The following is a 24,363-nucleotide window of genomic DNA, read 5'->3' on the forward strand; positions in this document are numbered from 1 at the left end:
TAAATAAAATACATATTAATTTTTTAATGCCAAGCCTCACAGTATCTCACCACCCCTCAACAAGGGAGGCTTCCTGGCCTTTTTGCAGAAGGAAGCAGACCCCACTTAGTTTGTTTCCATGAAGCAGTCAGCCTGGCCAGGAACAGAGTACATTCCCCACTGATGCACACTTGTATCTGTCCTCGGTTGATGCCTCTGCTCTCTGTGTTTGTCACTGAAGTTTGAGCGTGGGCCAGATGCCAGGCCAGCAGATGGCTGAAACGATAAGCATATGTCCAGTAGTAGGTATGTGCAGCTCATCTGATCATTAATCAAAAACTGTCTTTCCCTTGCAGGTCACAGGCGTGATTCTTACAGCTTATCCTCACGTGAGGGGTGAGAGCTGTGCCATCTTAACCTGTGCTGAGCACTGGCTTAACCCTGCAAAGGTTCAGAACAAAAACTCCTTCCAGCTGCAACTCTTGTGGCTCTGACAGATCGAGGTTGGGTGAAGGGGCTCATCATGGTTTCCCTTCCTGAGAGCACTCTTCCCAGCAAATGTCTGTGGATAGCAGTGGATTCCATGGCTCTGCCCTATCTCTTGGCAATTGGTGCTGCTCTCTATGGTGAAAAACCCATAGGCTGTGCAGGGTGGTAACTGCCCACACTTGTGTTCCTTTAAGAAACCTAGGGGCCCTCCTGGGATGCTGCAGCCCAATCAAATGAGGCTGGCCTATCATTACAGGTTCTCACCATCTGCAGTTTGCGTGTTTGGAATCTTCTCTCACTATGAGACAGAAACTGGCCAAAATGGCAGATTCACTTCTCATATTGGTCCTGCTCATTCCAGATGCATTTAAACTCTTGTGAGTTGATTCAGACAAGGATGACCAGGTCCCCACCCACGAGACTCCTGTAGCACTAGGCCTTCCTCATTCACTGATGAAAGCAAACCCAGCCAATAAGGCAGCCCCCATCCTGATGCTTGGTCAAGAGAAAGAAGACAGGAACCTGGAATGACAGCTCACAGACCCTCCCACAGGCTGCAATGACCTTCAGCAACGTTGGAACCTGTTTTCTATTTCCAGCACCAACCACAGAGCTGCACATCTGGGAGCTGTTCAATAAACACTTCCTGAGTAAATGAATGAAGGAAACTCTCACAACCTCCCAATGCTTTCCCTGGTAAGGTGAGGTCTGACAGTTTCTACTTTTTAAATTATTATTATTATACTTTAAGTTCTGGGGTACATGTGCAGAACATGCAGTTTTGTTACATAGGTATTCACGTGCCATGGTGGTGTGCTGCACCCATCAACCCATCATCCACATTAAGTATTTCTCCTAATGCTCTCCCTCCCCTAGCCCCCCAACCCCTGACAGGCCCCAGTGTGTGATGTTCCCCTACTTGTGTCCATGTGTTGTCACTGTTCAACTCTCACTTATGAATGACAACATGTGGTGTTTGGTTTTCTGTTCCTGTGTTAGTTTGCTGAGAATGATGGTTTCCACCTTCATTCATGTCCCTGCAAAGGACATGAACTCATCCTTTTTAATGGCTGCATAGTATTCCATGGTGTATATGTGCCACATTTTCTTTATCCAGTCTATCACTGATAGGCATTTGGATTGGTTCCAAGTCTTTGGTATTGTGAATAGTGCTGCATCAAACATACGTGTGCACATCTCTTTATAGAAGAATGATTTGTAATCCTTTGGGTATATACCCAGTGATGGGATTGCTGGGTCAAATGGTGGTTCTGGTTCTAGATCCTTGAGAAACATTTGCTAAGAGTGATGGCTAGGGGTTAAGACATATACTCCCACTGGATTCTCAGAGCAGTTATGAGAGGAAGCCAGGCATACGTTATACCCCAGTAATACGAGATGATGGTGACTTGTCGTATTTTACCCATTTGTTTACTCAGCAACTATTTGTTAAACATCATGTGTCAAGCTGTGCTTAAAGAGCAAGGAATATAAAGAGAGAAATCAGACAGGCAAGATACTCGTTCTCATTTGAGTCACCAGGTCCAGGTCCACAGTGTCACAAAAAGGAGGCTGGCAAGTATGTGGGGGCCTGAGAGGGCCTTGTTTTCCAGTGAGAAGAGTGGGCTCCCTACTAATTAAACAGGAGGAAAAGGCATAAAGTAGTCATATTTGCAGTTCAGAATGTCACTCCAGTATCACTGGGGAGAATATACTGAGACTGGGGACATTCTGAGGCCAGAGGCAAGGACAAAAGTGCACGAGTATTGGATAATTGCAAGCAAATGTCTAGTGGAAAGAATCTGTAATAGGATATTCAGCAATCCTTACAAGAAATCTTTGCAAAATAGTAAGGAGGCCAGGCGCAGTGTCTCATGCCTGTAATCCCAACTCTGGGGGGCTGAGGTTGGAGGACTGTTTGATCCCAGGAGTTCGAGACCAGACTTGGCAACATGGCAAAGCCCCATCTCTACTAAAAATACAAAAAGTTCGCTGGACATGGTGGCATGCACCTGTAGTCTCAGCACTCAGAGAGGCTGAGGCAGGAGGATCATCTGAGCCTGGGAAGTTGAGGCTGCAGTGAGCTGTGGTGGTGTCACTGCACTCCAGCCTGAGCGACAGGAAAAATAATAATAATAATAATATAATTAAGGAAAAGGGGGGAAGGGATGAAAGGGGTAGCATAGACAATTCTTGTTAAGTCATTGAATGTAGATCTTGGAGGAAAGAAAAAATTAGGGGGAGATTCTGCTGATGGAATCCTCTGACTGGAAGGACACACTCAGGAGCAGCTCCGCTTCCACCCCACCCCCATCTTCACATGCACTTGATCCAACCAGGGCCCCTTCCCCGGCTGGGTCTTTTAGCTTCCCGTTCACTTTCTAGGATTAGAAAGTTCAACCCAAGTTTGTTCTTAAGTTTTGTATCTGTCTCAGTGCATTTTCCCTCCATTCACTCTGGCTTGACCTCAAGGGGAGAAGAGGGAAAGGTCCTTCATGCTGCAGTTCGACCTTCTTCCTAAACCCCTGTGAGGCTTCCTACTCTTCATACCCCAGAGCTTCCCCTGGAGGCTGAGGTGAGGGAGGCCGTGTGAAAAGGAATGAAAGGGAACGTGAAAACGTATTTCCACTTAGCTGATGCTGGGCCTCCCTCTCTCATTGGCCAAGGCCCCGAGTCATGGCAGCCATTCAAGGCTGGCTTCTGCATTGCGTGCAGTTGAGGGTCCTTTTGACTCCTCACCCAGGAGCTCCCCTTCTCCACGATCCTCTGGCAGAGTCAAGGCATTTCCAGCTCTCTTGCCTTTCCCAGCCCTCAGCTCCTGCCCTGTGGTCTCCCTTCAGGTCCTTTTCGCTGCAGTCCTTTTGCTCCAGAAACCCTCCCTCCTGAGTCAGGTCTTTCTGAGATGGATGGGCTCTATTCCCTTCCCCAGCCTTCACTACCTGCATAAAAACTCATGGTCCGTGGTCCTTTCAAACAGCTTGGCCACCTGTTGACCTCGGTCTCTTCTCCACGCTACAGGCATCCTTCTACCTTCAGGACAGGGACAGGCACAGGCACTGGTCCCTAGGATCACTGCACTAGAGGACACAGTTCCACATCTGCTAAGAGCAGTCTCAGGCCTCACTTCAGCGGGAGCACTGAGCAGGCCTGCAGTCCACTGAGCTCAGCAAGCGAATAGCTAGCAACCACAGCGATTCTGCGCTTCTCACAAACCCCCAGATATCTCCCTGGGATTCTCACAGGCCCTAAGATCTCACTCACACATGGGAGCAGAGAAGTGCCCAGCAAGTTTCACTTTACAAAATCACATAAATAAGTTTCTATCCCACGAAATAAATGTTGAGCGTTTTCTTAGACAAGCTCTTTGAGGTGGGGACCATAAGAACAATTTACTTATGTTTTTGCAAGTGCTGCATGCCTGAGTTTTGTATTTCTCCGCATAATACGGGGAGGGAGCCCTCATCATCTTCAGTTGGAGACTTCAAGTTCAGAAAAAAACAGGAAAAGCAGCATTGAGCATCCTCCTGCAGAAATGGCAAGGTCATGTGATTTGGAGAATCTCTCAAATATAGTTAATTATTGGAATGCATAAAATATAAAGCCATAACATCCATTTTCTCAAATTTCACTTTTATAGCTAGGGTCAGCCAGCTTTTTCTAAAAACATCCAAAAAGTAAATGTTTTCAGTTTCAGTTTTGCAGGCCACGCAGTCTCCCTTGCAACTAATCAACTTTCCTTTTGTGGCAAGAAAGCAGCCATGGGCAATGCATAGGCAAATGGTGTGGGCAATGAAACCCTATTTATAAAATCAGGTGGTGCGTCACATTAAGCCCTAGGCCATAGTTTGCTGACTCTGGATTTATATAGCGTTGAAACCAAACTGTCATGGTTAACAGAGTACACATCTGTGAAACAAGACTTAGCAGCAATTATACAGTATATAAGACATGACTTTCAAAATGTAAGTTATCGAGTAAGATTTTGAAGCATGGGTTCTCATTTGGAGGTACAGAGATTGCTTGAATCCCTCAAAATTGTAAGCAAAATTGTGTGTAACTGTATTTTTCTAGGGACTCAATCATAATTGCCAGGAGATTCCCAAAGGGTTAAAAAAAAAGATTAGAAACACTGCTTTAAAAGTAAATATCAATCTCAAAATGGACAATTTAACATTTTCTTTCTTATAACAATAGTTGCAGTACTCTATAAAACTCTACTCTAGAAAAGCATGTGTTTAACTGCTAGTAATGACATTTTCTAGCCTAGCTGATTTCCCCAGTCATGTTCCTGTGGCCCCTAAGCTTCACAGGGAAGGCAGGAAAAGGGGAAAGTGAGCCTCCATCACAAACCCATTGAGTTCTTCTTCTGTAACACCCAAGCTCATCTCCTTTCAGCTCCTCCTTCTCATAAACTGCACAACCCCCTTAGGGTGTAGTGAAACTCGGGGGTATTCCCAGGAGGATCAATTCCTTTTAGACAAGCCAAGCAGGAAATAAAATTGGATTACTCATAGGTAGGAGAATGTTCTTAGAAATTCCTTTTTACTATTGTTTTGTTTTTCACTCAACATGCCAAAAACCACACCTTGTAACTCTGGGAAATTCATCTTCCCTAACTATATAAAGAAGTCTTTAAACCAAAAACTGTGGCTCTTACAGATGATCTGAATGTGGCATTAAAAACTTATAAAAATTTGTTTAAACACAGCATTGTGCACATAGTCACCCCAGCAGGAAAAATAAAGCAAAATCAAGAGATTTTAAGTCAATGAGACAGGAGTTAAAGAGATTCAGAGAAGGCTTACATGCAAAGATTTTTCAAGAAATTTGTATCCATAATATCACAATTTGTCACATAAAAAGAGATAGAGTGGAAAAGCCATATCTCCAAATGTTATAAAATTTTTAAAACGATCAATAAACTCCAAATAGCATAATATTGAAGAACAAAATTGCAGAACTAAAAATACCCAAACCTCACGAGTTCCTGTAAAGCTACTATGATGAAGATGCTGTGGCACTGGCAAAGTAATAGATCGGAATAAAGCAGAACAGATAGCCCTGAAACAGACCCACGTAAATACAGTCAACTGATCTTTGACAATGGGACAAAGGCAATATATTGGAGTGAAGATAGACTTTCCAACAAAGGGTGTTGAAACAACTGGACATCCACGTGCCAAAAAAAAAAAAAAAAAAAGGAAAGAAAGAAATGACAAAAGAAAGAGAGAAAAAAAGAAAAAGAAGGAAGGAAGGAAGGAAAAAGAAAAGAAAGAAAGAGTAAGAGAGAAAGGGAAAAAAGAAAGAATCTTAACACATACCTTACAAGTTTTACAAAAATTAACTCATAATGGATCATAGACCTAAATGTAAAATGCAAAACTATAAGACTCCTTGAAGATAAACATCAGAGAAAATCTAAACAGCCTTAGGTTTGGCAATTATTTTTAGATACAACACCCAAGATACAATCCATGAAAGAAATAAGCTGGACTTCATTAAAATTAAAAACTTCAGTCTGTGGCCAGATACTGCCAAGACAATGAGAAAAGGTAAGCCACAGACATAGAAAAAATATTTGGAAATAATCTCAGTGATAAAGGAGTGTTATCCAAAATATATAAAGAACTCTTAAAACTCAACAGTAAGAAAATGAACAGCCCAATTTTTATTTTTTTATTTTTGTGACTTTTATTTCCAACTTATATTTTAAGTTCAAGGGTACATGTGCAGGATGTACAGGTTTGTTACACAGGCAAATGCGTGCCATGGTGGTCGGCTGCACAGATTATCCCATCACCTGGGAATTAAGCCCAGCATCCGTTAGCTATTCTTCCTGCTCCTCTCCCTCCTCCCACCCCCAACCCTCTGACAGGCACCAGTGTGTGTTGTTCCCCACAGTATGTCTATTTGTTCTCATCATTCAGATCCCACTTACAGGTGAGAACACACAGTATTTGGTTTTCTGTTCCTGTGTTATTAAATAGTTTGCTACGGATAATGGCCTCTAGCTACATCCATGTCCCTGCAGAGGACATGATCTCATTCCTGTTTATGGCTACATAGTATTCTGTGATGTATATGTACCACATGTTCTTTATCCAGTCTATAATTGACAGAACAGCCCAAGTTTTAAAAATGGGCAGAGAAATGAGGATGTTTCATTATAAGAAGGAGGTTAATTCATCGAGGAAAGTGAGTGGTGCAGTTCCCTCTTACTTGGGGGAAGTCAGCCTTTTTGTTCTGTTCAAGCTTTCAACTGATTCTATGAGGCCCACCCACACTGGGGAGGGCCCCCTCTTTAGTCAGTCCACTGATTCAAATGTCAATCTCATCCAGAAACTCTCTCCCCAAAACACCCAGAATAATGCTCGACCAAATATCTGGGCACCCTCTGGCCCAGTCAAGTTGAAACATAAGGTTCACTATTACAGTGGGGGACTCTGTGCATGTAGAGGGGAAGGGGTATACAGAAACCCTCTGTATCTTCCCTTCCATTTTTCTGTAAACCTAAAAAACTGCTCTAAAAATAAAATCTATATTTTAAAAAAAAAAAAGCTTAACTCAGAAAGAACGAAAGAACAGCACACTCTTCAAAAAAGTAATCTCCAAATGTAACTACATGAAAAGTGAATGACTCTTACAGAAATACATTTTAGTTAAATGGAACTGATTAGCTAGACTTAACCGACTGTTCAAAAGTGCCCCCAAAGCAGGTGTTAACTCACACCCTTCCTTATTACATGAAGATAATAGTAAATGAGCAATTTAAATGTCTATAATGATTATTCTATTAGCATTGTGTATGAGGATTTCTGGATACAAACAGAGGGAGAGGGAGAAATCTTCAGTGTAAGGAATTCAGCCCCCTCCAGTCTAGACCACAGGACAGGAGGCCTATTTAGATCCTTCAGCACAAAGCACGCTCAGTCCAGGACAATACAAAAAAGACCCTAAACGCTTTGGTAGCAACAAGAGAAGGTATATGTAACTGACTAGTACATCAGGCTTGACGATGAACCACAGCTCAATAAAGTCAGAGACTGCCAAACTATTGTTTCAATATGGCCCCCCACATTTCTGTAAATAAAATTTTATTAGAACATGGCCGTGCCCATTTGTTTACTTATGTCTGTGTCTGTTTTTGTACTGCAAAGGCAGAGTTTAGTAGTTGCAACAGAGATTATATGGACCACAAAGCCTGAAATACGTACAGTCTTGGTTTTTTCTTTTTTTTTTCTTTTTTTTTTTTTCTGAGATACGGTCTCACTCTTACCAAGGCTGGAGTGCAGTGGCGCGATCTCGGCTTGCTGCAACCTCAGCCACATAGGCTCAAGAGACTCTTTCACCTCAGCCTCCCATGTAGCTGAGAACACAGGCGCCCACCACCACACCCAGCTAATTTTTGTATTTTTTAATAGAGACATGGTTTCTCCATGCTCGCCAAGATGGTCTCAAACTCCTGGCCTCAAGTGATCTGCCCTCCTTGGCCTCCCAAAGTGCCAGGATTACAGGCGTGAAGAATCATGCCTGACCAACTCTCTTGTTGTTCACAGAATAATTCTGTCAAGTCTTTATAAAGTTCATCATTTTTTTAAAGGAGAAATTTCTGCTCTTTTTAATTTTATGAAGAAAGGTCCTAAATGCAATGTGGTTTCCTGAAGGAAGCGCATTCACTGATAATCTAGTCAAATCTGAATAAAGTCTGTAGGTAAGTTAAAAATAACATAGCGTGTTAGTGTCTGGATTTTAATAAATGTACCATGGTTGCATAAGATGTTAATGTTAGAAGACCTCTCTGTACTCGCCTTGCAATATTTTTGTAAATCTAAAATTTTTCCAAAATTTTTAAATAGGTTTTAAAGAAACACTCCTCAGCAAATAGATATTTGCAATAAACATGCACAGTGTGAAATAAGTCTGTCTCTAATCATAGCAATCATGTGGCTACGGGAGTCATTCTTTTGTTCAACAAACATTTATTAAGAAATTGCAACAATAACAAAAAACTACTTCACAAATATATGGACAAAAATCAGCTTGCTTCCCTAATTTTGGCAATTTTATCCCAGCCATATGTTAGAAACTATAAAAATATTGCTGATACAGTTAATAATATAAAAGTAAATGAAGAAGAAAAATGACAATCACATTGTAAGCAGGAGCTATAGATGTGCACATCACAACTAATTCAGAGACCAAAGTAATAATGACTTTCATTTTTAACCATCCTAGAGGAAGGCTAGAAAAAGAAGTATGAAATGAATACTACTTCCTTAAAGTAGTACTATGAGAGGAGAAGGTTAAAAGCATCTTTGTTTATCCAGTCTGTCACTGATGGACATTAAGGTTGATTCCATGTCTTTGCTGTTGTGAACAGTGCTGCAATAAACATTCGAATACATATGTCTTTATGGTAGAATGATTTATGTTCCTCTGGGTATACACCCAGTAATGGGATTGCTGGGTCGAATGAAAGTTCTACTTTTAGCTCATTGGATAGAGGAAAGGTGGTACACACACACCATGGAATACTATTGCAGCCACAGAAAAGAACGAGGTCATATCTTTTGCAGGAACATCGATGGAGCTGGAGGCCATTATCTTTAGCAAACTAATGCAGGAACAGAAAACCAAATACTGCATGCTTATGAGTGGGAGCTAAATGATAGGAACTCATTTAGGGCACAAAGAGGGGAACAACAGACACTGGGGTCTACTTGAGGGTGGAGGGTGGGAGGAGGGAGAGGAGCAGAAAAAAATAACTATTGGGTGGTAGGCTTAGTACCTGGGTGATGAAATAATCTGTACAGCAAACCTCTGTGACACGAGTTTACCCATGCAACAAATCTCCACGGGGACCCCTGAACTTAAAACACAAGTTAAAACAAGCATCTTTGAACGTCTGCTCTTTGCACAGGTTGTGTGTCTCCTCTCCTGGTGCCTGCCAGATCTGAGCACCAAGAAGGCATTCACCTACCTGGAGTAAACCCAAATTACCCAGGCTCAGGGGCCAGTCTGGATATACCCTGCTGTGTGACAGCAGATCAGAGAGAAATTGTTTACAACCCTGACAAAAAAAAAAAAAAATACAACATTATGCAACATTCAAATGGTGTTTTGGATTATGGGAGGCCAAGCAAGTGGGAATGAAAACACACACCGGGGAATGGCTGAACGGTGAAACCAGGATGGGCCCTCAAGCCGGCCAGACAGATGCCAAGAGGAAATAAACAACATGACAGCAGTGCCCGCATAGGGAGATTTTGCAAAGTCGTGGGGTTTTACTTTCTCATCAGTGGCACAAATTAGGAACTGTTTTCTGCCTAATGACTGTCCACACACATGGGTAGGTAAATAGCTCTCCTGCCCACAGGATACAGAGATAAGAGTTATGGGGACCAGCTGTTTAGGAGAGCATATTACCATGTCTCATTCCTCTAAGATTTAGACTCTAGTATTCAGACTCTGCAAAGTTAAGAGGAACATCCACATACACTTGCCCTCTCCCTTCTCAGTCTGTTTCATCACCTGCAAATTGAACAGATTAGAATAATATTAATGAATGTCCCCTTCCATCCTGAGATTTATGATACTATAGGTGAGACCAATGAGTTCGGGCATCTTTTTTACCCCATTAGGATTCCTCCTCATAGGAAAAATAACAAAGAGTGGAGAGTTAGACTCTACTTAAATCAGTTGGGCAAGGTAATTCAGACATTCAAAGTATGTATATACAAGTCCTGAAATGCATGGGATGTTTGTATGAATTCAGCCTTTGGAAGCCGCTGTTGTAATAACCAGCCAAGATTCAGCAAAGGCAACTATGGACTTCTCAGAGAGGAAATTTGAGTCCAGGGGGAAAATGTTATTGTTTGGATACTATTTCCTGTCATAAAGTTGCAGCCATGATTTTCTCTCCCAAGCTGGAAATGAAGTATTTCCTTATTGCCAAAGACCTGAGATACAGGGTTAAAAGCCTCAGGATGGAAAGTGATTCAGTGGCATGTAGAATTTCCACAGGAAATGTTGGAGTACTCAACGTGTGACAGGCACAGTGGAAAAAGCTTTATATAAATTTTCTAATTTAACTCCTCACATCAACTTGATGAAGAAGAGACTGTTGTCACCCCAGCTTTATACAAGAGGAAACTGACTCTTAGGTTTAGCAACTCACCCAAGCTCATAGAACTAAGAAGGATCTCAAACCCAAGTGGCCTGGAGGTCATAGTCTATATTCTTAACCGCTAACATCCACCTGAACCCAAGGACATGGGGTGTGAATGCCCAGAATTACCATCCATAAAAATCTGTCCTACTACACGAAAATTCTACTTTCAGTTAATTTTTTTTTTTTTTTTTTGAGGTACAGTCTTGCTCTGTTGCCCAGGCTGGAGTGCAGTGGCATGGTCTCGGCTCACTGCAACATCTGCCTCCCAGCTTCCAGTGATTATCGTGCCTCAGCCTCCCAAATGGCACAATCTCAGCTCACAGCAACCTCCACCTCCCGGCTTCAGGAAATTCTCATGCCTCAGCTTCCCAAGTAGCTGAGACTACAGGCACATGTAACCACACCCAGCTAATTTTTGTATTTTTAGTAGAGACAGGCTTCGCCATGTTGCTCAGGCTAGTCTCGAACTCCTGGCCTCAACTAATCCACCTACCTCGGCCTCCCAAAGTGCTGGGATTACAGGCCTTAGCAACCATACCCGGCCAACAATTCTACTTTCTTTCACAGAAATGAAGTTTGGACTAAGGCAAATCTCCCTTTCTTTACTACAGTCCTAGATGGCTCAGGCTGATATTCCTCCATCCTACAGGATTCCTAAGACTTCCCATTAGCCAACTAACCCATCTCAGAACACCACCTGGGTTGTTCTGGGGGGCTTCCTAAAATGAGTTGACCTTATGGGCAATTGGCTATTTGAAAACTAGGGTTAAACATTTGCTATATAACTTCTCAGTTACTAGAAAAACTCACATGAGACTTGCTCATGGGAGCTTCATTTCGAATAAAAATGCCTCATCTTCACATAAGAAAGACACAACTACCTTTTTTCCACTCTCGTTAAATGATAGTTACATAATCTGTTTTTTCTGTGGTTCCCATTTAATCTATCATCCTGGATCTCTGGTGGCAATACCAGACAAAATTTGCAAAACTGTTTTTCTTATTCAGGAATATATTTGCCTTATATGACTACATTGCTATTTTTCATTCATATGTTAGGAATTTGTTTACCTTATTTTAATTCATTAACTTAATATATTTTAAAGTTTTCTGCTTTACCTTGAGCTGGTTGTCACAATTCTTACAAAAAGGTCCAAAGTCAGACTCTTCTTATATCTGAAATTTCTAACCATGTTAACTTATCTCTAAGGAAAACACACAAAATTCATGATATTCACTCATTTTTAACCTACCAAAATTGTAATTTCTTACAGTTTTGCTCACTATATCTGGTTGAACAAAAAGCAGAAAGTCTTATAAATATCTTAACGCTAATGAATAAAATATTGTAGATATATTATATATTTATGCAAATATACTTTTCTACATGCATCTGAATAACTATATAGTGATATAGTTTATGTTAGACTGCCCATGGTATTCTTAGCACGAGGAGTCAAAACCACAATTCAGTTGTGTATCAGAATTGGCAAAAAGTGTTCTGGTCTAAGGAAGCGATGCTGATGATAGTGGTGTTGTAATAGACGTCTGTGATGGGTCTCTCCGAGACACACTGTTCTGTTCTTGTCAGTTCCTGTTAATCTAAATGTGACTTCTGAAATGAGGAAGAAAGAAGGCAGCAATCTAAGAAAACAATTTGTGAGAAAAAAATGCAAAAAAAAGTGAACATACAGGGCTTGCAAATGGTGGAAGATTAAGAATGTAACTTCTGAAAGGTATGCTTACCAAGCATTTGAAGGGACCCTGGGACTGTGTGTGCATGTGTGTGTGTGTGTATGTGCATTTGTGGTGTGGTGTATGCACGTGCCTGTGAGCGTGTGCGATGTGTGCATGTGTGTGCGTGTGAGCATGTGTTTCTACATTCATAGGAGATGTGCCAAAAAGTGCCCATTGATTCGAACTGAACTGGCTTGAACTTGAACACACTGGAATTATATCAAAGGCATCCCCAGAGATTTTGGAGAGGAAATGAAGCAAAACCTCTGTTTCCAGTTAGGGTGGAATTAACTCTGTAATTGAGTCTGGCAGAGTAACTGTGCAAGCTAGGAATTTTGATAAATGGTGTTTTGTGAGCTAAGGCAGGCTGATGTTTCAACATAAATGACACACTTGTTTCCAATTTCAGGGGAAGAGTTAAATTCTAAACCAAGGATGTCTTCATTTCCCTTTTTTTCCTTCTCTTCCTCTTTAGTTTAGAAATAACAGAGCCGTCCAATGACAAGTAGGAAATTTCTCAATGGCTTCTCCCACAGCAGCGATGGATAACAAGAGAAAAACACATATCATGAGCAAAATAGGGAGGAATGAGTCCCAAAGCAACTATGCAGAAGCTGAAATAGGTTTAATCCTAGATATGGAAATCCTTGTTCATATCATGCCTTCCAAGTAAATCTCTTTAAGGTCCACTCAAAGAACTCTGTCCTGTCTGCAGGATCCCCGCACCTGAGATCCCAGATCACTCTGGAGCATCCGAGGGAGCCTGAGAATCGGGGTTCGCACAGACCAGCTGGCTGTCCTCTTCCAGCCCTGGCTAATTCCCCCTGGGCCTTCCTGGGCCTCTCACGGTCCCTCTCAAGAGCCACTCCAGGGAGATCAGGCATGGTGCATGGGAGCACACTCTAGGCTGCTAGCTTGGTTAAGAGCAAGCGCTCTGCAATTAAACGCCTGGGCTTGAATCTTGGCTCCCCCTTCCTAAAAGCCAAATACATGTTTGCCTCTCTAGGACTTAGTTTCCTCCTTTATGAACAAGGAATATGTAAAACTACTTTTGTGAGGAAAAAAAGTGGCTGGAAGAGCTTAGGGCAGGGCCTAGCACTTACCAGAGAATAGGTGGCTTCCTACAGACCCTGCTTTCCATCTGAGCTCCACAGAGGCTCTATCGGCTAGAAGCCCTGCAAGACCCTTGCTGGGAAAGAAAAGAGCCAGCCAGCTGCAAAGTGGGAAGTATTGATAATGTATAGAAAAGGACAGGCAGAGGGACAAACACCAGGAAGTAAGAAATGGTAGGATACCATAGATGCTTCCACCATGATGCACAATTCCTCTAGACTCCTCCGAAATTTCTAAAAGGAGAAACATAAGATAGCTGCTTCCCACATCCTCAAAATTCCTCTTCTGCATTTTCTTTTAAACTGTGGGAGTTTAATGTGTTTGGAGAGACTCCTGCTACTTCAGATGACAGGAACAAGATCATCATGAAGTTGGTCAAGTGGTGATGTTTAAAACAGTAAAACTTCCTTCGCCCATGGGTCCTGTATTTGCTAATTTTGATTGAAATAACTATCCCATGGATAATCTGCAAGTGGGAGGAACCTCACAATGTTCAATATGTTCCCTGCAATTTAAACTGCAAAGGCTTACGAAGCCCTGCCACCTGATCGGATCGCCTAGCTCTCACATCCGCATGAATCTCATACTTGACATCTTTCTTCTTCTGCCTCTAACTCTCTCCTTCCCACTATCCCATCTTTGTATTAAAAAAATGCAAATAATAGGAAATGGTTGCCATTTTTACTGGTGACAACTGAATGCACAAGCACAGCATTTGTCACCTCATGTCGGGGGAGCATCTGAGGAGCGGGGGAGTGGGCCTACCCAAGACTGCACGGAGCCTGAGGACCCTGCCTGTGCTTGACGCTGTCACATAGTCAGAATCCAAACACTGCACTTTTGTAGGCTCCTGAGACTCAGATGTGCAATGCACAGCTTTGGCTTATATTCTTTAAAAACTCAAGCCCTATCAAGCATTATAGTAAAGGTGAAATTGTGTAATCTGATGGAAGAAGGAGTCTCAGGGGATTCAGAAGGAAGCAAACAAAACTGCATTTTTTTTTTGTTCTCTCTTATCTTAAGCCCTATATCAAAGAACATAAATAGAAGCCTTTATTTTGTATTTATGTACCTCTAAGTTGACAATATCGATATGCTCCACACATAATGGTATATGTGTGCTTACCAGGATAAACTGAATTATAAAACCTGTTCATCTTCCTAGATGGACTCTTGTAAACTACAAATTCGGAAATCCTAAAAGCAAATCTTAATAGAACAAACACAGCAGTTCCGCCATGGAGGAGGATGTGGTGCTCTGGGACCGGAGCCCATAGGCTCCAGCTGTGATTTTAAAATATCATTTAAAAATAAAAAATCTGTCTCTCTGTATCAAACTAACTCAAATCAGTCTCCAAACTAACTCACACCAACTCAATTCTGATTTTGGTAATGTCTCGCCAATGTTCAGGGAAAATAATTACATGTGGATCTGGTATCTGTCCCTGATGAATGCTGCTGCAGATAAACATATCAGCTTTCCCCAACAAGCTCGTGTGATTTCTCGTAACTGCTTTACAATAACAACAGCCACGTCTCCAAAACATCATGTCCTTGTCTCAGGAGATCAATCTACAAAGCATATTTAGTGTTTACCTGTTCAGTAAGGGCATATTAAAAAGAGTCAGATTCCAGAGAAAATGGAGAAAAATATAATAAATACACATCTCTTTTTTTTTAAGGTTATCAGTCCATTTAGATATCAAACCACAACCTTATTGGTTCTGAAATGGGCATGGTAATCTTGAGCCTACTGACTATTCTCTTATTGTACACAGTATATTTGAGGAGTGGAAGGAGCAGTTGCTCTAAAATTCATGCAATAAAGGTAACTAATTAAGTTTTTTTGGTACAAATATAGGAAATATATGCAAATGCAGAGTGTATTCCATGGTTTCTACATACTCATAACCTGTAGCATGTTATAGTTCTGGGCCTCCAAACAGGTCAAAACTTTAATACAAAACAAATTTTTAAAATCGCATATACATATTAGATATAAATGTATAGACACACATACATACACACATATATATAATCCCAAACCTGAAAGTCAAGAATTTACCAAAAATATAAAAGAGTGATTGTCTTATTCTATTTTCTGTTGCTATAACAGAATACCACAGACTGAAGAGTTTATAAAGAAAAAAACATTTCTTATCATTTTGGAGGCTGGAAAATCTAATATGAAGGCACAGGCATCCAGTGAAGGCACCTTCCTGCACCGTAACTCAGCAGAGCACACACCAGTGAGAGGGCAAGAGCATGCCAAATGGGCTTTTAAACGGACCCCCTCCCATGATAACCCCTTAATCCAGTCACCCACTAATTAATTCACTAATCCATGAATGGATTAACCCATTCATGACAGCAAAGCCCTCATGATCCAATCACCTCTTAAAGGTCCTACCTCTTAATACTGTTAACATTGGAGATTAAGGTTCAACATGAGTATTTTTTTTTAATTTTCACTTTTATTTTTTATTTATTTTATTTTATTATTATTATACTTTAAGTTTTAGGGTACATGTGCACAATGTGCAGGTTAGTTACATATGTATACATGTGCCATGCTGATGTGCTGCACCCATTAACTTGTCATTTAGCATTAGTTATATCTCCTAAAGCTATCCCTCCCCCCTCCTCCCACCCCACAACAGTCCCCAGAGTGTGATGTTCTCCTTCCTGTGTCCATGTGTTCTCATTGTTCAATTCCCACCTATGAGTGAGAATATGCGGTGTTTGGTTTTTTGTTCTTGCGATAGTTTACTGAGAATGATGATTTCCAATTTCATCCCTGTCCCTACAAAGGACATGAACTCATCATTTTTTATGGCTGCATAGTATTCTTTTTTATGGCTGCATAGTATTCCATGGTGTATATGTGCCACATTTTCTTAATCCAGTCTACCATTGTTGGACATTTGGGTTGGTTCCAAGACTTTGCTATTGTGAATAGTGCCGCAATAAACATACGTGTGCATGTGTCTTTATAGCAGCATGATTTATAGCCCTTTGGGTATATACCCAGTAATGGGATGGCTGGGTCAAATGGTATTTCTAGTTCTAGATCCCTGAAGAATCGCCACACTGACTTCCACAATGGTTGAACTAGTTTACAGTCCCACCAACAGTGTAAAAGTGTTCCTATTTCTCCACATCCTCTCCAGCACCTCTTGTTTAGAATGGCAATCATTAAAAAGTCAGGAAACAACATGAGCTTTGAGGGGGACAAACATTCAAAGCAATGTGGGGATCTTATAGAGCTAAGTAAAATAACATAGTCATATACAGTCAGAAAATTACTTAAATAAATGGGAATGTATTCCACAATTGAATACTTCTAAGTCACCAAAATAGTGTTGGACACATTTATTTGATGACGGACAGCTGCTTCTCAAATAATGTTAAATGGAGAAAGAAAATCTGGTTACGAGACATTATGCAAGGTATGATTGCTTTCTTATAGAAAGAGACAAAATGCATAAAACTCTGGAATAATAATTACCAGAGTTTTAACTGTGATTAGCTCTGGCATGGGAACTGTGGGGTGTTTATCTTTCTTTTTTATTTTCTATATTTTGTATTTTATCTTTCTTGAACATAAGTGGCTTTTTCTTCATAAAAGGAATAAATGGGTGTTAGAGAGATGGAGATAGGGTGGGAGGCAGCTAGGTTGAGGGACAGTACATTCAGATTATCTAGTGCGCCTCTGAAAACAGGTGTAAGTTGTAGAAGTTAATGAAGTTACCAACAAGAAGTAACCTAACTGAAAAAGAAATTTTAAACATCCCATTTATGATAACATCAAAAACTAAATTTAACTAAGGAGGTAAAAAGTCTGGACACTGAAAACTATATAACATGAATGAAAGAAATTGAAGAAGACACAAATACATGAAAAGATAAATTCAAAAAATCAATGTGATTAAAATGTCTATACTACCCAAAGCAGTATGGAGATTCAACGCAATCCCAATCAAAACCACAATGGCATTCTTCACAGAAATAGAAAAACCTATCCTAAAATTCATATGGAACCACAAAAGACCCCAAATAGCCAAAACAGTTCTAAGGAAGAAAAACCAAGTTGGAGACATCACATTTCCTCACTTAAAATTATATTACAAAACTATTATCATCAAATAGCTCGGTACTGGTATAAAAACACACACAATAGGCCAGTGGAACAGAATGAAAAGCCTAGAAATAAATCCAAACATATAGGATCAACTAATTTTTCACAAGGGAAATATGGGGACACAATGAGCAAAGAGTAGTCTGTCCAATAAATGGTGCTGAGAAAGTGTGCAAAAGAATAAAATGGGATTCTTTCCTTACACAAGACAGAAAAATCAACTCCAAATGTATTAGAAATTCTTAACGTAAGACCAAAAACTATAAAACTCCTAGAAAACAACATACGAGAAATCTTTCTGGACACTGGCCTTGGCAAAGATGTTTTTGGTTATCACACCAGAAGCTCAAGTCACAAAAGCAAAAATGAATACATAGTACTACATCAAACTAAAAAGAACTGTTTCCTGCACAGCAAAGGAAACAATCAACAAAATGAAACAGCAACCAACAGACCCGGAAAAAAATATTTGCAAACCGTATATCTGATCAGGGATTAATAACCAAAATATACAAAGAACTCATACAACTCAATAGTGGAAAAACAAATAACCTAATTTTTAAAATAGGCAAAAGACCTGAATAGATATTTCTCCAAAGAATACACAGAAATCACCAACAGGTGTATGAAAAGGTGCTCCACATCATTAATCATCAAGGAAGTGCAAATCAAAACCACTGTGCGATATCACCTACACCCTTTAGGATGGCTATTACCAGAGACAAGTGATAAATGTTTGCAGAGTGTGGAGAAAAGAGAATTCTTGTACACTGTTGGTAGGAATGTAGATTGGAAGAGCCATTCTAGAAAACAAAATGGAGCTTCCTCGAACTGGGTGGAGCCCACCACAGCTCAAGGAGACCTGCCTGCCTCTGTAGGGTCCACCTCTGGGGGCAGGGCACAGACAAACAAAAAGACAGCAGTAACCTCTGCAGACTTAAATGTCCCTGTCTGACAGCTTTGAGGAGAGCAGTGGTTCTCCCAGCACGCAGCTGGAGATCTGAGAACGGGCAGACTGCCTCCTCAAGTGAGTCCCTGACCCCTGACCCCCGAGCAGCCTAACTGGGAGGCACCCCCCAGTAGGGGCAGACTGACACCTCACACGGCCGGGTACTCCTCTGAGACAAAACTTCCAGAGGAACGATCAGACAGCAACATTCGCAGATCACGAAAATCCGCGGTTCTGCCGACACTGCTGCTGATACCCAGGCAAACAGGGTCTGGAGTGGACCTCCAGTAAACTCCAAAAGACCTGCAGCTGAGGGTCCTGCCTGTTAGAAGGAAAACTAACAAACACAAAGGACATCCACACCAAAAACCCATCTGTACAACACCAGCATCAAAGACCAAAAGCAGATAAAACCACAAAGATTGGGGAAAAACAGAACAGAAAAACTGGAAACTCTAAAAAGCAGAGCACCTCTCCTCCTCCAAAGGAACGCAGTTCCTCACCAGCAACGGAACAAAGCTGGACGGAGAATGACTTTGACAAGTTGAGAGAAGAAGGCTTCAGACGATCAAACTACTCCGAGCTACAGGAGGAAATTCAAACCAAAGGCAAAGAAGTTGAAAACTTTGAAAAAACTTTAGACGAATGTATAACTAGAATAACCAATACAGAGAAGTGCTTAAAGGAGCTGATGGAGCTGAAAGCCAAGGCTCGAGAACTACGTGAAGAATGCAGAAGCCTCAGGAGCCGATGCGACCAACTGGAAGAAAGGGTATCAGTGATGGAAGATGAAATGAATGAAATGAAGCGAGAAAGGAAGTTTAGAGAAAAAAGAATAAAAAGAAGTGAACAAGGCCTCCAAGAAATGTGGGACTATGTGAAAAGACCAAATCTACGTCTGATTGGTGTACCTGAAAGTGACGGGGAGAATGGAACCAAGTTGGAAAACACTCTGCAGGATATTATGCAGGAGAACTTCCCCAATCTAGCAAGGCAGGCCAACGTTAAGATTCAGGAAATACAGAGAACACCACAAAGATACTCCTCGAGAAGAGCAACTCCAAGACACATAATTGTCAGATTCACCAAAGTTGAAATGAAGGAAAAAATGTTAAGGGCAGCCAGAAAGTTCGGGTTACCCACAAAGGGAAGCTCATCACACTAACAGCGGATCTCTCGGCAGAAACTCTACAAGCCAGAAGAGAATGGGGGCCAATATTCAACATTCTTAAAGAAAAGAATTTTCAACCCAGAATTTCATATCCAGCCAAACTAAGCTTCATAAGTGAAGGAGAAATAAAACACTTTACAGACAAGTAAATGCTGAGAGATTTTGTCACCACCAGGCCTGCCCTAAAAGAGCTCCTGAAGGAAGCACTAAACATGGAAAGGAACAACAGGTACCAGCTGCTGCAAAATCATGCCACAATGTAAAGACCATCCAGACTAGGAAGAAACTGCATCAACTAACGAGCAAAATAACCAACTAACATCATAATGACAGGATCAAATTCACACATAACAATATTAACTTTAAATGTAAATGGACTAAATGCTCCAATTAAAAGACACAGACTGGCAAATTGGATAAAGACTCAAGACCCATCAGTGTGCTGTATTCAGGAAACCCACCTCACGTGCAGAGACACACATAGGCTCAAAATAAAAGGATGGAGGAAGATCTACCAAGCAACTGGAAAACAAAAAAAGGCAGGGGTTGCAATCCTAGTCTCTGATAAAACAGACTTTCAACCAACAAAGATCAAAAGAGACAAAGAAGGCCACTACATAATGGTAAAGGGATCAATTCAACAAGAGCTAACTATCCTAAATATATATGCACCCAATACAGGAGCACCCAGATTCATAAAGCAAGTGCTGAGTGACCTACAAAGAGACTTAGACTCCCACACAATAATAATGGGAGACTTCAACACCCCACTGTCAACATTAGACAGATCAACAAGACAGAAAGTTAACAAGGATACCCAGGAATTGAACTCAGCTCTGCACCAAGCGGACCTAATAGACATCTACAGAACTCTCCACCCCAAATCAACAGAATATACATTTTTTTTTGCACCACACCACACCTATTCGAAAATTGACCACATAGTTGGAAGTAAAGCTCTCCTCAGCAAATGTAAAAGAACAGAAATTATAACAAACTGTCTCTCAGACCACAGTGCAATCAAACTAGAACTCAGGATTAAGAAACTCACTCAAAACTACTCAACTACGTGGAAACTGAACAACCTGCTCCTGAATGACTACTGGGTTCATAACGAAATGAAGGCAGAAATAAAGATGTTCTTTGAAACCAATGAGAACAAAGACATGACGTGCCAGAATCTCTGGGACACATTCAAAGCAGTGTGTAGAGGGAAATTTATAGCACTAAATGCCCACAAGAGAAAGCAGGAAAGATCCAAAATTGACACCCTAACATCACAATTAAAAGAACTAGAAAAGCAAGAGCAAACACATTCAAAAGCTAGCAGAAGGCAAGAAATAACTAAAATCAGAGCAGAACTGAAGGAAATAGAGACAAAAAAATCCCTTCAAAAAATTAATGAATCCAGGAGCTGGTTTTTGGAAAGGATCAACAAAATTGATAGACCGCTAGCAAGACTAATAAAGAAAAAAAGAGAGAAGAATCAAATAGACACAATAAAAAATGATAAAGGGGATATCACCACCGATCCCACAGAAATACAAACTACCATTAGAGAATACTACAAACACCTCTACGCAAATAAACTAGAAAATCTAGAAGAAATGGATAAATTCCAGGACACATACACTCTCCCAAGACTAAACCAGGAAGAAGTTGAATCTCTGAATAGACCAATAACAGGAGCTGAAATTGTGGCAATAATCAATAGCTTACCAACCAAAAAGAGTCTAGGACCAGATGGATTCACACCCGAATTCTACCAGAGGTACAAGGAGGAACTGGTACCATTCCTTCTGAAACTATTTCTAGGACCAGATGGATTCACACCCGAATTCTACCAGAGGTACAAGGAGGAACTGGTACCATTCCTTCTGAAACTATTCCAATCAATAGAAAAAGAGGGAATCCTCCCTAACTCATTTTATGAAGCCAGCATCATCCTGATACCAAAGCCGGGCAGAGACACAACCAAAAAAGAGAATTTTAGACCAATATCCTTGATGAACATTGATGCAAAAATCCTCAATAAAATACTGGCAAACCAAATCCAGCAGCACATCAAAAAGCTTATCCACCATGATCAAGTGGGCTTCATCCTTGGGATGCAAGGCTGGTTCAATATATGCAAATCAATAAATGTAATCCAGCATATAAACAGAACCAAAGACAAAAACCTCATGATTATCTCAATAGATGCAGAAAAGGCCTTTGACAAAATTCAACAACCCTTCATGCTAAGAACTCTCAATAAACTAGGTATTGATGGGATGTATCTCAAAATAGTAAGAGCTATCTATGACAAACCCACAGCCAATATCATACTGAATGGGCAAAAACTGGAAGCATTCACTTTGAAAACTGGCATAAGACAGGGATGCCCTCTCTCACCACTCCTATTCAGCATAGTGTTGGAAGTTCTGGCCAGGGCAATTAGGCAGGAGAAGGAGATAAAGGGTATTCAATTAGGAAAAGAGGAAGTCAAATTGTCCCTGTTTGCAGATGACATGATTGTATATCTAGAAAACCCCATTGTCTCAGCCCAAAATCTCCTTAAGCTGATAAGCAGCTTCAGCAAAGTCTCAGATACAAATCAATGTACAAAAATCACAAGCATTCTTATACACCAATAACAGACAAACAGAGAGCCAAATCATGAGTGAACTCCCATTCACAATTACTTCAAAGAGAATAAAATACTTAGGAATCCAACTTACAAGGGATGTGAAGGACCTCTTCAAGGAGAACTACAGACCACTGCTCAATGAAATAAAAGAGGATACAAACAAATGGAAGAACATTCCATGCTCATGGGTAGGAAGAATCAATATCATGAAAATGGCCATACTGCCCAAGGTAATTTATAGATTCAATGCCATCCCCATCAACATACCAATGACTTTCTTCACAGAATTGGAAAAAAACTACCTTAAAGTTCATATGGAACCAAAAAAGAGCCCGCATCGCCAAGTCAATCCTAAGCCACAAGAACAAAGCTGGAGGCATCACACTACCTGACTTCAAACTATACTACAAGGCTACAGTAACCAAAACAGCATGGTACTGGTACCAAAACAGAGATATAGATCAGTGGAACAGAACAGAGCCCTCAGAAATAATGCTGCATATCTGCAACTATCTGATCTTTGACAAACCTGAGAAAAACAAGCAATGGGGAAAGGATTCCCTATTTAATAAATGGTGCTGGGAAAACTGGCTAGCCATATGTAGAAAGCTGAAACTGAATCCCTTCCTTACACCTTATACAAAACTTAATTCAAGATGGATTAAAGACTTAAACGTTAGACCTAAAACCATAAAAACCCTAGAAGAAAACATACGCATTACCATTCAGGACATAGGCATGGGCAAGGACTTCATGTCTAAAACACCAAAAGCAATGGCCACAAAAGCCAAAATTGACAAATGGGATCTAATTAAACTAAAGAGCTTCTGCACAGCAAAAGAAACTACCATCAGAGTGAACAGGCAACCTACAAAATGGGAGAAAATTTTCGCAACCTATTCATCTGACAAAGGGCTAATATCCAGAATCTACAATGAACTCAAACAAATTTACAAGAAAAAAACAAACAACCCCATCAAAAAGTGGGTGAAGGATATGAGCAGACACTTCTCAAAAGAAGACATTTATGCAGCCAACAGACACATGAAAACATGCTCATCAACACTGGCCATCAGAGAAATGCAAATCAAAACCACAATGAGATACCATCTCACACCAGTTAGAATGGCAATCATTAAAAAGTCAGGAAACAACAGGTGCTGGAGAGGATGTGGAGAAATAGGAACACTTTTACACTGTTGGTGGGACTGTAAACTAGTTCAACCATTGTGGAAATTAGTGTGGTGACTCCTCAGGGATCTAGAACTAGAAATACCATTTGACCCAGCCATCCCATTACTGGGTATATACCCAAAGGACTATAAATCATGCTGCTATAAAGACACATGCACACGTATGTTTGTTGTGGTACTATTCACAATAGCAAAGTCTTGGAACCAACCCAAATGTCCAACAATGATAGACTGGATTAAGAAAATGTGGCAAATATACATCATGGAATACTATGCAGCCATGAAAAATGATGAGTTCATGTCCTTTGTAGGGACGTGGATGAAATTGGAAATCATCATTCTCAGTAAACTATCACAAGGACAAAAAACCAAACACCGCATGTTCTCACTCATAGATGGGAATTGAACAATGAGAACACATGAACACAGGAAGGGGAACATCACACTCTGGGGACTGTTGTGGGGTAGGGGGAGGGGGGAGGGATAGCTTTAGGAGATATAACTAATGCTAAATGATGAGTTAATGGGTGCAGCACACCAGCATGGCACATGTATACATATGTAACTAACCTGCACATTGTGCACATGTACCCTAAAACTTAAAGTATAATAATAATAAAATAAAATAACAAAAAAAAAAAAATGGAGCTTCCTTAAATAAATGAAAAATAGAACTACCATAAGACCCAGCATCCCTCTTCTGGGTATATACCCAACGGAGAGGAAATGGCTACCTTATAAAAATATTGGCACTCCCATGTACATTGCAGCATTATTTACAGTAGCCAAGGTAT

Source organism: Pongo pygmaeus, chromosome 14, assembly GCF_028885625.2.
Source record: "Pongo pygmaeus isolate AG05252 chromosome 14, NHGRI_mPonPyg2-v2.0_pri, whole genome shotgun sequence".
In the NCBI taxonomy this organism is placed as follows: domain Eukaryota; kingdom Metazoa; phylum Chordata; class Mammalia; order Primates; family Hominidae; genus Pongo; species Pongo pygmaeus.